The 14607-nt window shown below is 37.1% G+C and overlaps 1 protein-coding gene across 2 annotated transcripts in view; it reads right to left on the reverse strand.

Moving 5' to 3' along the window:
- Positions 1–14607, reverse strand: part of ADK (adenosine kinase) — a 536287-nt gene that overhangs the window by 277704 nt on the left and 243976 nt on the right. The window lies entirely within an intron of this gene.

A 14607-nucleotide genomic window follows, 5' to 3' on the forward strand; every position in this document is an offset into this window, starting at 1 on the left:
AAGGACTGCAAGGAGATTAAGCCAGTCAATCCTAAACACTGAAGGCAAAAGGAGAAGGGTGCAGCAGAGGATGAGATGGTTACATAGCATCACTGACTCAATGGATATGAATTTGAGAAAACTCTGGGAGATAGTGAAGGACGGGGGAGCCTGGGATGCAACAGGCCATGAGGTCGCAAAGAGCTGAATATGACTTAGTGACTGAACAACAACAAATATTTTTCTGTGAGTTAGAAAATTTTCAAACTTAAAGGAAGCACAAAGATACTATGACTAAATCAGTCATTAAATTTAAAAATAATAATAATTTAAAATTAACTTATTCAAAATTTGATGATATCAATTTATTACAATAAGTCAACCTCATGAAGCATTTTAATATCTTAAAATGCATCAATAGCCATACCTAATAGATTTTAAATCCTTTAAACCACTCTTAGGTAAATTATAAATTTAACAACAGAAAATATCTGTGGGGCTTTTTTATAATTTACTTTTACTCATGTAGAAGCATGATTGAATGATCAACCATGTTTGCTTTAGGTAGTGAGATTAAAAAAAGGGAAAGTCAATAGCAAATTTTACTATGATCATTTAAATAACTTAAAATGTCATTAAAACATCAATGATAGTAATTGCAATGTAATTCAGCCTAATTATAATCAAATTTCATATGTTAAAAACTGTAGTCTGAAAAAAAGGGCTATATCACCTCACTATGGAGGTTAAATCTGATTTATAATTCTTCCTTAATCAGAATTTAAATAAATTGAAATGTTTCTATTACATATCAATATGACTTGAATCTTTAAAATAAAAAGAATGGACAAATAATAGAACTATTCAGCAGGTTATGTTATAATTCCACTATTGAATATTTAATCATAGGCAACTGGCTAACATTCTGGTAATATCTGATATCAGCATACTGACAAAGAAAAGAACTTTACTCTTGGATCAGTTATTTCCACTTAAAAGTTAGCCAATCTAAAATGAGAGTTTAGTAAGCCAAAGCAGACACATAAAAGAAACAGTAGCCATGCTCACTGCTTGAAAGTGTTTAATAAACTACCTGAATAAGTCAAGACATTGTAATCAAGGAAGTTGAGAAAGATTAAAAAATCAATTCTTAAACATTTAATACATGTATACTAGAGAATAAAAAGATGAAAATAACAGTCCCTAAAACAAAGTCAAAATCATTACATTCTCAGAGTTTCTAGAAGAGATTAAACCTTCAATCATAACTGGATTCAATCATTACTGCTTTTTTAAAGGCCAAATAAACTGCCCCAATTTTTTGTTCTTGTAAGTACAGTACATCATTAAACACATATGTTTAATTTCCAATCTAGCTCTGAGGGAGAAGCAGGGTTCAGAATTACCCTTGTGCTATAATTAACTTATAAGAAAATCAAAAGGGAAAAACTGTAGAATTTTCAAACACTGGCCAACAGGAAGAGCTGCACTGTAATCTTTGATAGGAAAGACACAAGGTAAGCCCTGACATCACACAGTCTCTGCCAGTAAGCAATTTACAGACTATGGTGCAGGGAAGAAGACAAACACAACCTGGCATTCTCACTGAAATGAGCAGACAGAGGTTCAAGGAGAGTCAAGAAACTAGAAATTTTGCAAAGATTTTCAAAGAGGAATGAGCTGAAATCCATGTAGAGTAATTACTGAGGCTCTGGCTGGGGACCAATCTGTGCGTGTTTAAAGACTATCTGAGATCACAAAGAATCTCATATAAATGCTTTAGGATTAAAAAGTGACTTTATCAAGGTCTCAGGCGTCAGTTCAGTTCAGTTACCCAGTCATGTATGACTCCTTGTGCTGTGGCACACCAGGCTTCCCTGTCCATCAGCAACTCCCAGAGCTTACTCAAACTCATGCCCATTGAATTAATGATGCAATCCAACCATCTCATCCTCTGTCGTCCCCTTTCCCTCCCACTTCAATCTTTCCCAGCATCAGGGTCTTTTCAAATGAGTCAGTTCTTCGCATCATGTGGCCAAAGTATTGGAGTTTCAGCTTCAGCATCAGTCCTTCCAGTGAATATTTAGGACTGATTTCCTTTAGGATTGATTGGTTTGATCTCCTTGATGTCCAAGGGACTCTCAAGAGTCTTCTCCAAAAACACAGTTCAAAAGCATCAATTTTCAGCACTCAGCTTTCTTTATAGTCCAACTCTCACATCCATACATGACTACTGGAAAAACCATAGCTTTGACTATGGACCTTTGTTGGCAAAGTAACGTCTCTGCTTTTTAATATGCTGTCTAGATTGGTCATAGCTTTTCTTCCAAGGAGCAAGTGTCTCTTAATTTCATGGCTGCAATCACCATCTGCAGTGATTTGGGAAACAAAGAAAATAAAGTCTCTCACTGTTTCCAGTTTCCCCATCTATTTGCTATGAAGTGATGGGATTTGATGACATGATCTTCATTTTTTCAATGTGGAGTTTTAAGCCAACTTTTTCACTCTCCTCTTTTACTTTCATCAAGAGGCTCTTCAGTTCTTTTTTGCTTTCTGTCATAAGGGTGGTGTTGTGTGCATATCTGAGGTTACTGATATTTCTCCTGGCAATCTTCATTCCAACTTGTGTTTCATCCAGCCCAGCATTCTCATTAAGTAATCTGCATATAAGTTAAATAAGCAGGGTGACAATATACAGCCTTGACGTACTCCTTTCCCAATTTGGAACCACTCTGTTGTTCCATGTCCAGTTCTAACTGTTGCTTCTTGGCCTGCATACAGATTTCTCAAGAGGCAGGTAAGGTGGTCTGGTATTCCCATCTCTTTAAGAATTTTCCGCAGTTTATTGTGATCCACACAGTCAAAGGCTTTGGTGTAGTCAATAAAGCAGAAGTAGATGTCTTTCTGGAACTCTTACTTTTTCAATGATCCAGCGGATATTGGCAATTTGATATCTGATTCCTCCTGTTTCTAAACCAGCTAGAATATCTGGAAGTTCACGGTTCACATACTGTTGAAGCCTGGCTTGGAGAAGCCTGAATCAGGAGTCATTATTTTAAAAAAAAAATCTAGTGATTCTATATACTACCAAGGAACAGCTGAAATTTAAAATTAAGAAAACAATGTCATCTACAATAATATAAAAAAATGAAACATAATGGGATAAATTTAAGAAAACGTGCAAAATCTGTACAGAGAACACTATATATGTTTGCTAAAGGGGAAAAATATCTGCATAAATAGAGAGCTATATACTATGTGTATGGATTAGGAAAAAATATGTATACACACACACACACATACATTTTTGGCCATGCTGTGTGGTTTGTGGGGTCTTAGTTCCCTAACCAATAGACTCAATCTGGTCACTCAGCAGTGAGTGAAAGCATCAAGTCTTACTTACCACTGGACTGCCATGGAATTTCCCCAAACTCAATACTTGTTAAAAAAAAAAATTCTCCATTAATAGATTCAGAGAGCCATTGCAAATCCTAATCAAAATCTCAATATGAGGACTTCCCTGGTGGTCCAATGGTTAAGACTCTCCCTGCCAATGCAAGGGACAGGGGTTCAATCTCTGGTCCTGAAAGATTTCACATGTTGCAGGGCAACTAAACCCATGTGCAGCAACTAACGAGCCTGCATGCCACAAGTACTGAAGCCTGCTTGCCCTAGAGCCATCCACCCAACAAGAGAAGACATGGCGATGAGAAGCCCACACACGGCAACTAAAGAGCGCCCCACTCCCTGCAATTAGAGAAGGCGTGTGGGCAGCCCTGAAGACCCAGCACAGCCAAGAACAAATAAATAAAAACAAACAAACAAAAAGCTCAATAGAATTTTTAAGGATATATCAAAAAGCTGGTTCTATCAATAGGAAAAGGAGAAGTAACTAGAATAGTCAAAGGTTAAGAGGTAGGCAGTGTGACAGAAATGAACAGTGATTTAAATTCCAATGTCTTCACATATAAAATGTGGATAATATAATCTGTGATCTTATAAGGATGCTTTAAGAATTAGAAATAGACTAACAAAACATGCACTTTAGTTCTGGAAATGATATGAAATAGCTCTTACTATAACTACACCTAACAGGAGAACCAGAAAGTCATCACTGTTAACTTTAAATAAACACATGAATTCAGTTCAGTTCAGTTGCTCAGTCGTGTCTGACTCTTTGCGACCCCGTGAATCACAGCACGCCAGGCCTCCCTGTCCATCACCAACTCCCCGACTTCACTCAGACTCACATCCATCGAGTCAGTGATACCATCCAGCCATCTCATCCTCTGTCATCCCCTTCTCCTCCTGCCCCCAATCCCTCCCAGCATCAGAGTCTTTTCCAATGAGTCAACTCTTCACATGAGGTGGCCAAAGTACTGGAGTTTATCAATTTTGAAAGCAATAGTAAAGATACCATGTTACCAGGAAACACCCAGGAGGGAGATTAATTGCAGCTGAGAGGATCAGAAGAGCCTTCCAGAGATGGGTGACATTATAACTAGTCTGAAGGATAGGTATAATTTTCAAAAATAGCTATAAACTGGAAAGAAAGTAGAAGCATAGAGCACATGCCTCCTTTACTGTGTTAGGAAAAAGAAGTTTCATTTATTAAACAACATAGTATTTATTTCGTAACAATTTAGCCCCTGCTGGGCACTACACAATTCTCAAATCTTGCCATCACACTGGTCACCACCACACTCATTTCCTGTCTCACAATGATTTTTGAGCAGTGCTTTTTTTTTCCAATCACAGAAACTCAATTTCACATAGTTTATGATACCACCAAAATAAAGATTGCAATCTAATTTTAAAATGGAAATATCTGAAGCGAGTGGTTTGTACTATGTCTAACAGATATCACTGTGTTCCTAAGAAATTTAAAAAATACTGTGGAACCAAACTGTCCACACAGATGAGACCTTGGCACACAGTTTGAGGAATAAGAATGGTGTTAATAAAAATAATGAGAAAGAGAAATAAAGGAAAATAAACATTTGTCAATTAGGAATATAATTACAGAACATTATGTGTGAGAATGGTGTTATCTGCATATATGAGGTTATGTCATCTGCATATCAGATACGGAGATGACACCACCCTTATGGAAGAAAGGGAGAAGGAACTAAAGAGCTTCTGGACGAAGGTGAAAGAGGAAAGCAAAAAAGCTGGCTTAAAACTCAACATTCAGATCATGGCCTCTGGTCCCATCACTTCATGGCAAATAGATGGGGAAACAATGCAAGCAGTGACAGCCTTTATTTTCTTGGGCTCCAAAATCACTGCAGATGGTGACTGCAATCATGAAATTAAAAGATACTTGGCTCCTTGGAAGAAAAGCTATGATAAACCTTGACAGCGTATTAAAAAGTAGAGACATTATTTTGCCAACAAAGGTCCATCTACTCAAAGCTATGGTTTTTCCAGTAGTCAATTACGGATGTGAGAGTTGGACCATAAAGAAGAATTGATGATTTTGAACTGTGGTGTTGGAGAAGACTCTTGAGAGTCCCTTCGACAGCAAGAAGATCAAACCAGTCCATCTTAAAGGAAATCAGTGCTGAATATCATTGGAAAAACCGATGCTGAAGCTGAAGCTACAATACTTTTTGGCTACCTGATGTGAAGAGCCGACTCATTGGAAAAAGACCTTGATGCTGGAAAAGACTGAAGGCAGGAGGAGAAGGAGACAACAGAGAACGAGATGGTTGGATGGAATCTCTGATTCAATGGACATGAGTCTGAGTAAGCTCTGGGAGATGGTGAAGGACAGGGAAGCCTGGTGTGCGGCAGTTCATGGGGTTAGTCACAAAGAGTTGGACATGAGAGTGCAACTGAACAACAACAAATATGTAAGGAAAGAGACTGATGAGAGCAAATATCTAGGTGAGATCATTAAATGCCACTTTAAGAAGTTTAGGCAACATTCTATAGGTAGAAGGGTGCACAGGAGGGATTTTTAGCAAAAACAAGAGGATAAGAGATGATCTCTCATAAGGTAAGAAACCAGGAGGAGGAAATTTACAACTGGATTTAAATAGGAGCTGAATAAATGACATATTAAGCTTCACATCAAGAGACTTAAACAACACATGGGAAGATTTCTATTAACTTCACCTTTCAGATGAATTTTCTCTTTGTCACCTAAATGTAACATTTAGGTGGGACAATATAAATGACAGTGATGCTCAAGAACCAGTCACTTCTAAAATAATGCTACTTTAATTCAATCCATGAAGAATGATGAAGAACACTACCTAGATACTAAAATACTTTCAAGATAAGCCTAAGATAAAAAATTTTGTAAGAGAAAACCCAATGAGGTATTTCAAGAAAACCATAAAGCACAACTATTAGAAATTAAATGTCAAAACTGGGAAATAACAGTAACAAAGCAGATTGCAAAGGGTGATGAGGAAACCAAAATTGAGGTTCAGTTCAGTTCAATCACTCAGTCATGTCCGACTCTTTGCAACCCCATGAATCACAGCACGCCAGGCCTCCCTGTCCATCACCAACTCCCACAGTTCACTCAGATTCACGTCCATCGACTCCGTGATGCCATCCAGCCATCTCATCCTCGGTCGTCGCCTTCTCCTCCTGCCTCCAATCTCTCACAGCATCAGAGTCTTTTCCAATGAGTCAACTCTTTGCATGAGGTGGCCAAAGTACTGGAGTTTCAGCTTCAGCATCATTCCCTCCAAAGAAATCCCAGGGTTGATCTCCTTCAGAATGGACTGGTTGGATCTCCTTGCAGTCCAAGGGACTCTCAAGAGTCTTCTCCAACACCACAGTTCAAAAGCATCAATTCTTCAGTGCTCAGCTTTCTTCACAGTCCAACTCTCACATCCATACATGACCACAGGAAAAACCACAGCTTTGACTAGACAGACCTTTGTTGGCAAGGTAATGTCTGCTTTTCAATATGCTATCTAGGTTGGTCATAACTTTTGGTTAGGAAAACTGCATATATCACAAAGCTTAAAGGATTGATTCTCTGAGATGACTGCTATGCTACCAAGTGAGTCAGGGTGAAACAAAATTTTCATAAATATTATCAAGAATCCATTCTTCTTCAATGACTAGTAACACTACTCTCCTGTCCTGCCAAAGCTGCTTCATTTTTACCTACTGGAAGGCGATGGCACCCCACTCCAGTACTCTTGCCTGGAAAATCCCATGGATGGAGGAGCCTGGTGGGCTGCAGTCCATGGGGTCGCAAAGAGTTGGACACGACTGAGCGACTTCACTTTCACTTTTCATTTTCATGCATTGGAGAAGGAAATGGCAACCCACTCCAGTGTTCTTGCCTGGAGAATCCCAGGGACTGGGGAGCCTGTGGGCTGCCGTCTATGGGGTCGCACAGAGTCGGACACGACTGAAGCGACTTAGCAGAAGCATACAACCCATTAGTAAAAACTGATTCCCAATAATCCTACTATTATCCCCCAAATAGATTTTTAGTTATTTCTGTTGTTAAATACGTGTTAACATCTATTTCTCTGAAGAGATTTTGGGAAACTTTGGCCTACTAGAAAAATCAAACAAGCAAACTTCAGGTTCAGACATATGTAAGTTCATTTAGTCACGTGATGATAAATTATATACTTTATGAAAAATTATATTTCTTGCAGAATTATTATGAGAATTTAATAAGGTAATGAAAGTAAAGTGCCTAAAGCAGTACCTATTCAAGGGTACCAGTGAGGACGGTAACAGTACACTGAGATATAATAAAAATAAATTTTAGTGTAACTTCATTTAGCTCATCTGACAAGTATTTCTGATCATCAAACACCTGCTGAACATTACTGTAGTAAATGATAGATAAAGAAACAATTCTCTCTTTAGTAGACTTGTTTTCTTCTTCAGATCCCTGAGTATTAACCAGCCTGCAATCAACTCTTCTGATCCTATCCATTTTTATATATATAAAGTGTGACAGCAAGTGAGCAAGAGAGAATGAGAACATTACTGCAGCACATAGGAGTAGCATGTATGTTAGACTTTGGGGAGTGACCAAACAAGATATCCTAAGGGTAATATAAGAACCTGTGTCCAAACTGAAATTTGTAGGAAATAAGGGACATGTGAATCTTGGTGGGGTAGTTAATTTTCAGCAGAAGAAGAATGACAAACAGGCTCAGAAGCAAACAAAAGACTACTGAAATTAAAGGACTAAAAATAAATTCAGTATCCCTAAAAGGAGTTTTGTGTAAATGCAGCAAATGAAGATAAACCAGCAAAGGTCTTAGAATCAAAATGCCTATAATCTACTCTTTAAAACTGTATTCTAAAGATACACTATTTTCTGAAGCACACAATAAATGTAAACTGGATAAGTCCACTTGGAGATATCATTAATAATAAACCATTAGTCTGGGTTAAAGGTTTAACAGAAGATGGAGTATAACGGTACAGAATAAAATTTTAACTATTTTTTAAACCACTACTATTGTAATTATTATATGGGTATCAATAACACTATTATTTCTAAGGTAAACTGTTAAATACTGAGATTACTAGAAAGGAGTTTGAATTTTATTTTCTAATGAAATTTGTAGCCTATCTGAGGTCCATGGGCTCCAATCTGGTCAAGGTATATATGAGAGAAAGCAGGGAATCCATGAACTCTCGGAAATATAAGGAAATTCTGATACATTTTTCAGAAGATAGGATTCACAAATTTCAGTAGATTCTTAAAAGGGATTAGACCACCCACACCAGAGAGGAAGGAGGGGGAAGAGGAATGGTGTAGGGAGAACACAGCTATAGCTAGGGTAGATGCCTTTTTCTTTTCAAACATAAGGGTAAGAAGGCTATAGAACTGCAACAAATTAACCAAGAAAACCACTGATTCAAAACTATTCATCTAAATTTTGAAAAACATTTTAAAACAACTTATATTATTTGAAAATTGTTACTCAATTTCTTCATTTATCAAAAATAAGTAGCCTAGATTTATTTCCAAAAGCTCCAAAATCAGATGATAAAAAGATACCACAGCACCTGAATACAGTGCTGTAACAGGATTCAGGGTTGTTTTTTTTTAATTTATTATTATTATTTTACTTTACAATACTGTATTGGTTTTGCCATACATCAACATGAATCCGCCATGGGTGTACACGTGTTCCCAATCCCGAACCCTCCTCCCTCCTCCCCCTCAACACCATCCCTCCGGGTCATCCTAGTGCACCAGCCCCAAGCATCCTGTACCCTGCGTCGAACCTAGACTGGCAATTCGTTTCTTATATGATGTTATACAAGTTTCAATGCCATTCTCCCAAATCATCCCACCCTCGCCCTCTCCCACAGAGTCCAAAAGACTGTTTGATATATCTGTGTCTCTTTTGCTGTCTCGCAGACAGGGTTATTGTTACCATCCTTCTAAATTCCATATATATGTGTTAGTATAGTGTATTGGTGTTTTTCTTTCTGGCTTACTTCACTCTGTATAATCGGCTCTAGTTTCATCTACCTCATTAGAACTGATTCAAATGTATTCTTTTTAATGGCTGAGTAATACTCCATTGTGTATATGTACCACAGCTTTCTTATCCATTCATCTGCTAATGGACATCTAGGTTGCTTCCATGTCCTGGCTATTATAAACAGTGCTGCGATGAACAGTGGGGTATACGTGTCTCTTTCAATTCTGGTTTCCTCGGTGTTCAATCTGCTTTTCAACAGAGGTCTTTGGGAAATAAGATTTCTACCAAACAGATAATTTATACTCTATTTCTATATTCTCCCAAGATTTTAAAAATTAGGCCTACCTTTATTTTCTTGCTATGCACAATTAAGTCTTACTTTTAGGTCAAAATAGGGATGTCTTACAAGGAGAAATTTGATTTGTTTAAAAAAAAAAATCTTACAGAAAAAGTCTTCAGAAACAGAATTCGATATAAAATTTCCATGACATTACCTGAACTTGTTATATTCCCTTACAAAGTGAAATGATGTTGTATATATATATATGTAGCCAATACACTGAGGAGGTTTAAGACACACTACGCCAAGTTATGGCATAGTGGCTAAAGGAATTTGAAAAAAAAGGCAGAAGCAGGAAAATGATCCCTCTTACCATCTCTTTCCTCTCCTGAAACAGGTCATAAAACCTTCATGTGTGAAGCACCCTCCCTGTATCTGAAGGAAAAGAGCACCTTTATCTCCAAAGACAAAGGGACATTGAGAAGAATCCCAACAAAAAGACCTTGCTAGGTTTCCTCCAGTTAACACTTGCTCTTACTCTCTGACCTATCGTATTTCTGTAAGATTTCCCTTTCTTCATTAAAGCTAGCTACACAGGTCAAACTGTTTGTTTGGATCTTCATTGCTTTAAGAAGGCTCTCACGTCACATACAATTTATATTAAATAAATCTGTATGTTGTGTCAGTTTGATTTTCAAACCTAGCCAGGGACCCTATGAGAGTCAAGGAAAATTTTTCATCTCCTACAATTGCCAAGAAACTTCAAAGTAACAGCTGCTCTAGTTTAAAGGACATTTTATTTATCTATATTTTCTACCATAATTTAAAAATGATGTCTAAAATCATTTTAATTTTCCCCATATAGTCTAAATACTTTCCTCTGACAACTTAAGAAAAAACTGCAATTAAAAAAAAAAAACTTCAGCTAAAAAGCACTGTAATTAACAAACTATGTTGTTGTTCAGTCGCTCAGTCATGTCCGACTCTTTGCAACCCCATGGACTGCAGCACGCAAGGCTTCCTTTTAGAAACAAAAATATAATTTAGAGTTAAATTAGTGCGCCCTTACTTTATGTTAGACAATATGCTAATACTTTACCTACTTATGTAATCTCAGCTAATCTGAACTACCAAGCACAATATAGATACTTACTATTCCAATTTCACAGATGAGGAAAATAGGCCAGTGGCAAGTTCAAGTCTGGGTTATTTTAGAAGGTATACTCTCAATCACTACTCTAGATATAAGAAAGAAAGTGAACTAAAGAAAATTTTACTGGCAAGAGTGTCATCAGTTCTCAGACATGCAGCAAGCTTTGAAAAGAGTATCCTTGAATAAGTAACTTAATCTCTCTAAGCTATCACTGTTCTCAATCATAAAAGTCAGCAAATCATGATGCTTTTCTAAGATATCCATCACTTCAAACTACAAAATATATATATATATACAGTATATGAAACAAGAAAAAAATCACCACAGAAGCTAATTGTGGCCAATTAAAACTGGGACAGAGAGGTGAGGAGAATAACAAACTTTTGGAGAAAACCACTGAGGGTCTTTAAAGGTAAAAATGTCACTCAGATGAATTCGAGCAGAAATTCTACAAAATCTAAAGAGAAACAATCCAAATAATAACCAAAGAGCAAGAGAAGAATTGAGAAAAATCCTTCTCCTTTACAATTTCTAGCATACATGTTATAAAAAGAAAAATCCCTCAAGGCAGTAAACATCTGCCCATCAACGCTTATCAGAAGCAACATCAAAAACATAAGGCAAAGGTCAAGTCAAAGTTTATTGACAATGATGAACTATGACAGCCTCTATTAAATTACCCCTTCTTTCAAGGTGTATGTGATCAAAGCAGCAAAGATATTTTCACTCAGTCACATAACAAGCTATTTGTTGAGATTGAAACATCTGGTCAATATCTCCTAACACTGCAATTTCATGCACAGTTAGCATTAGGGCACATTTCTTCTCCTCTTCTTACAGGGTCCATAAGGGTGGCACATATGGCTGATCATTTCATTCGAAAAGGATTCAATTCAAGGCATTACACACAATCGTCTGTGCTTTATGGTGTTTTAAGTCTACCTGCCATCGTTTTCCATCATCACTGCTCACTATGGTTCTCTTCGACTATAAAAGCCTGTCAATATGACAGAGCACTTAAAGCTTAACAGCCTTCCTCCACTGGAGTTAGAAAGCATTTAAGGCAAAGGAATCTATAAAGTGGCAGGTCATTTTCTCTTGTCAAAAACTCCCAATATATTAAACTATTTACCATTTAAGCAAAGATATAGTATAGGTTAGAAAAGTAATTTTTAATGTCAAATTAAATGCTTAACTTTCTGTATGACAGATCTATGAAAGGATATTGTTTTGGTATAGTTTTAACTCATAATAAATGACTTTAAAACAATATTATAGGACTATTTTAATATTAATTTTAGTAGGGGATTTCAGAATTTTTTTTTACTACCTGCCGAAGAGCAATTCTATACTAAGAGAATAGGGATGCTACAATTTTATCAGTTCCCTACATTGAAAATTTTCCATTTAAAATTCATGCATTTGTTGTCATGGTAACAAGGGGCCTTTCTTATATACTTACAGTAGTAAACCTGAACTCACACCATAGATTTCTCTGTTTTCCTTTTCTTCCTTTAAGATAATAGCTTCAAGGGGCAACAGGGGTGGGGGTAGGAAACATCTTTAAAGCTACTATTTCACATTTTCTTTCACACATCATTGCAACAGGCAGTATAACTATATGACTACAGCTATCTTCTGAAACATAAGGATTTGCCTAATTTTAATAACCAAATGAATTTCAAGGAAGAAACTTTCTTCTAGTGACAATCATGTATGATCATCTTACAATCAGCAATATGCAATGGCTGATTAAACAAGGAGAGTAGCAAAATAACAAGACAATAAAAATCTAAGTTAGGTGTAAAGTCCAGGGCTGCTAGCTCTGGCATATAAAGTAAATATTTTGGTTGTTCATTTGAGCATTAATCTAGTCAGTCAACCCAACCTGAAGTATTTACTGAATGAGTTTATGGGTCAGACACCAGACTAGCACTGAAACACAAAGTTAAACAAGTTAGAATCAGTTCTTATCTCAGGGAGATATCAAAGAAAAGAAAACAAACAAATACAAAGCAAATAAAACAAAAACACTGAACAGAGAAATAAAATAATTACAAGAAACGCCAAAAAGGAAAAAAAGCAAATGGCTGAGAAGGAGAAAGACATGGGAGAGAGAAACAAGGAAATAATTTACCTTAAATACGCCTGCCTAAGGAACAACAAGTTGAGACATAAAATACGTAAGTAAGCTAAATAGGCAAAAAGTGAGGTAGGAGGTGGGGACCCTTCCAAACAGAAAGAGAAGCAAGTGCAAAACTTCTAAGGCATAGAAGAAGTTGGCATATATTCAAGAAACTGAAAAAAAAATTGTTTATAGTAGCTAAGTTTTGACACATATGTAGGTTCCAGATAATGCACACCTTATTGGCTATGGTAGAGAGAATAAATTTTATACAGAGTGCAACAGAATGTCACTAAAGTGTTTTCAACAACAAAGCAAAATTACTGAATTTAAATGAGAATCAATGTTACTATTACATATTAAGGATTTTTAAGACATAGATAAACAGACAGGTAATAAAGACATCAGTTGTGTGTGCATGCTCAGTAAGTCAGTCGTGTCCGACTCCTTGAGACCCCATGGATTGTGGCCAGCCAGGCTCCTCTCTCCATGGGATTATCCAGGCAAGAATACTGGAGTCAGCTGCCATTTGCTGCATCTCCTGCACTGGCAGGTGGATTCTATGCCACTGAGCCACCTGGGAAACCTATAAGATATTAGTTAGGATGGTATAATTCACATCCTGCATCCAGCCCTTTGGAAAAGCTAATTGCTTCTATCCTCATTTTATTTCCAAATTTTAACTACTTTTTTTTTTCAAGAATTTTTAGTTGATTTCACTGCTACCACTCATCCAAGTTACCATAATCTCTTCCCTGAAATGTTGCAAAACTTTCCTGATGTCTTTGCCTCCTTTCTTGACAGCCCCCTTTTAAAACGTACATCAGCAAATGTCGTTCCTTCGCTTAAAACCCTGTAATGCTCTTTGGATTACTCAGTAAGAAGCAAAACTTCTTCTGTTAGTCTGTGAGGCCATACAGGTTCAAGCCAATCTTCTTTACCTCCTACTCCCTCTCTAACATCATCTTCTGTTACTCTCCATATCCTGCTGCAACCACAATGAACTCCTTGCAGGATTCTGAAACATGCCAAGCATGCTCTCCCCTAGCAACTACTGACACTCAACTAGACTGGACTTTTCCAGTGAGCCAGATTTCCCAGTGATTCCCTCCTCTAAAAATTCTTTACACAAATCTAAACAGTACTATTCCACACATACTCTATTTAATATTATAAAACATTCCTTTTGTTCCAACATTCCCAATACTCTCCCAATTCTCTTTTACTTTTTATTATTTTACTTTTATAAAATTTAATAAACAGATATCTCAGTTAAAATAAAAGTGTGGAGACCAATAGGAGGAACTGGTCCTTTTCTTGCCTGGCAAGAGCTCAGCCAATGAGAAACTGCCATCACTCAGTCAATGAAAAGTCACTTATTCTGATCTCTCAGTTCCCCCAATCGACTCTTCTTTTACTCCCTCCCAATTTATTTTCACTTCCTTAAGAGTCCTCCCTAGTGGCTGAGTGGTAAAGAATCTGCCCGCCAATGAAGGAGACACATGTTCAATCCTTGTATGGGAGGATCCCACAGGTCTCAGAGCAACTAAACATATGTACCACAACAACTCAGGCAGTGTTCTACAGGCTGGGAGCAGGAACTACTGAAGACTGCTGCGCCCTAGAGCCTGAG

This window comes from Oryx dammah, unplaced genomic scaffold (assembly GCF_014754425.2).
Source record: "Oryx dammah isolate SB20612 unplaced genomic scaffold, SCBI_Odam_1.1 HiC_scaffold_6, whole genome shotgun sequence".
Classification (NCBI taxonomy): domain Eukaryota; kingdom Metazoa; phylum Chordata; class Mammalia; order Artiodactyla; family Bovidae; genus Oryx; species Oryx dammah.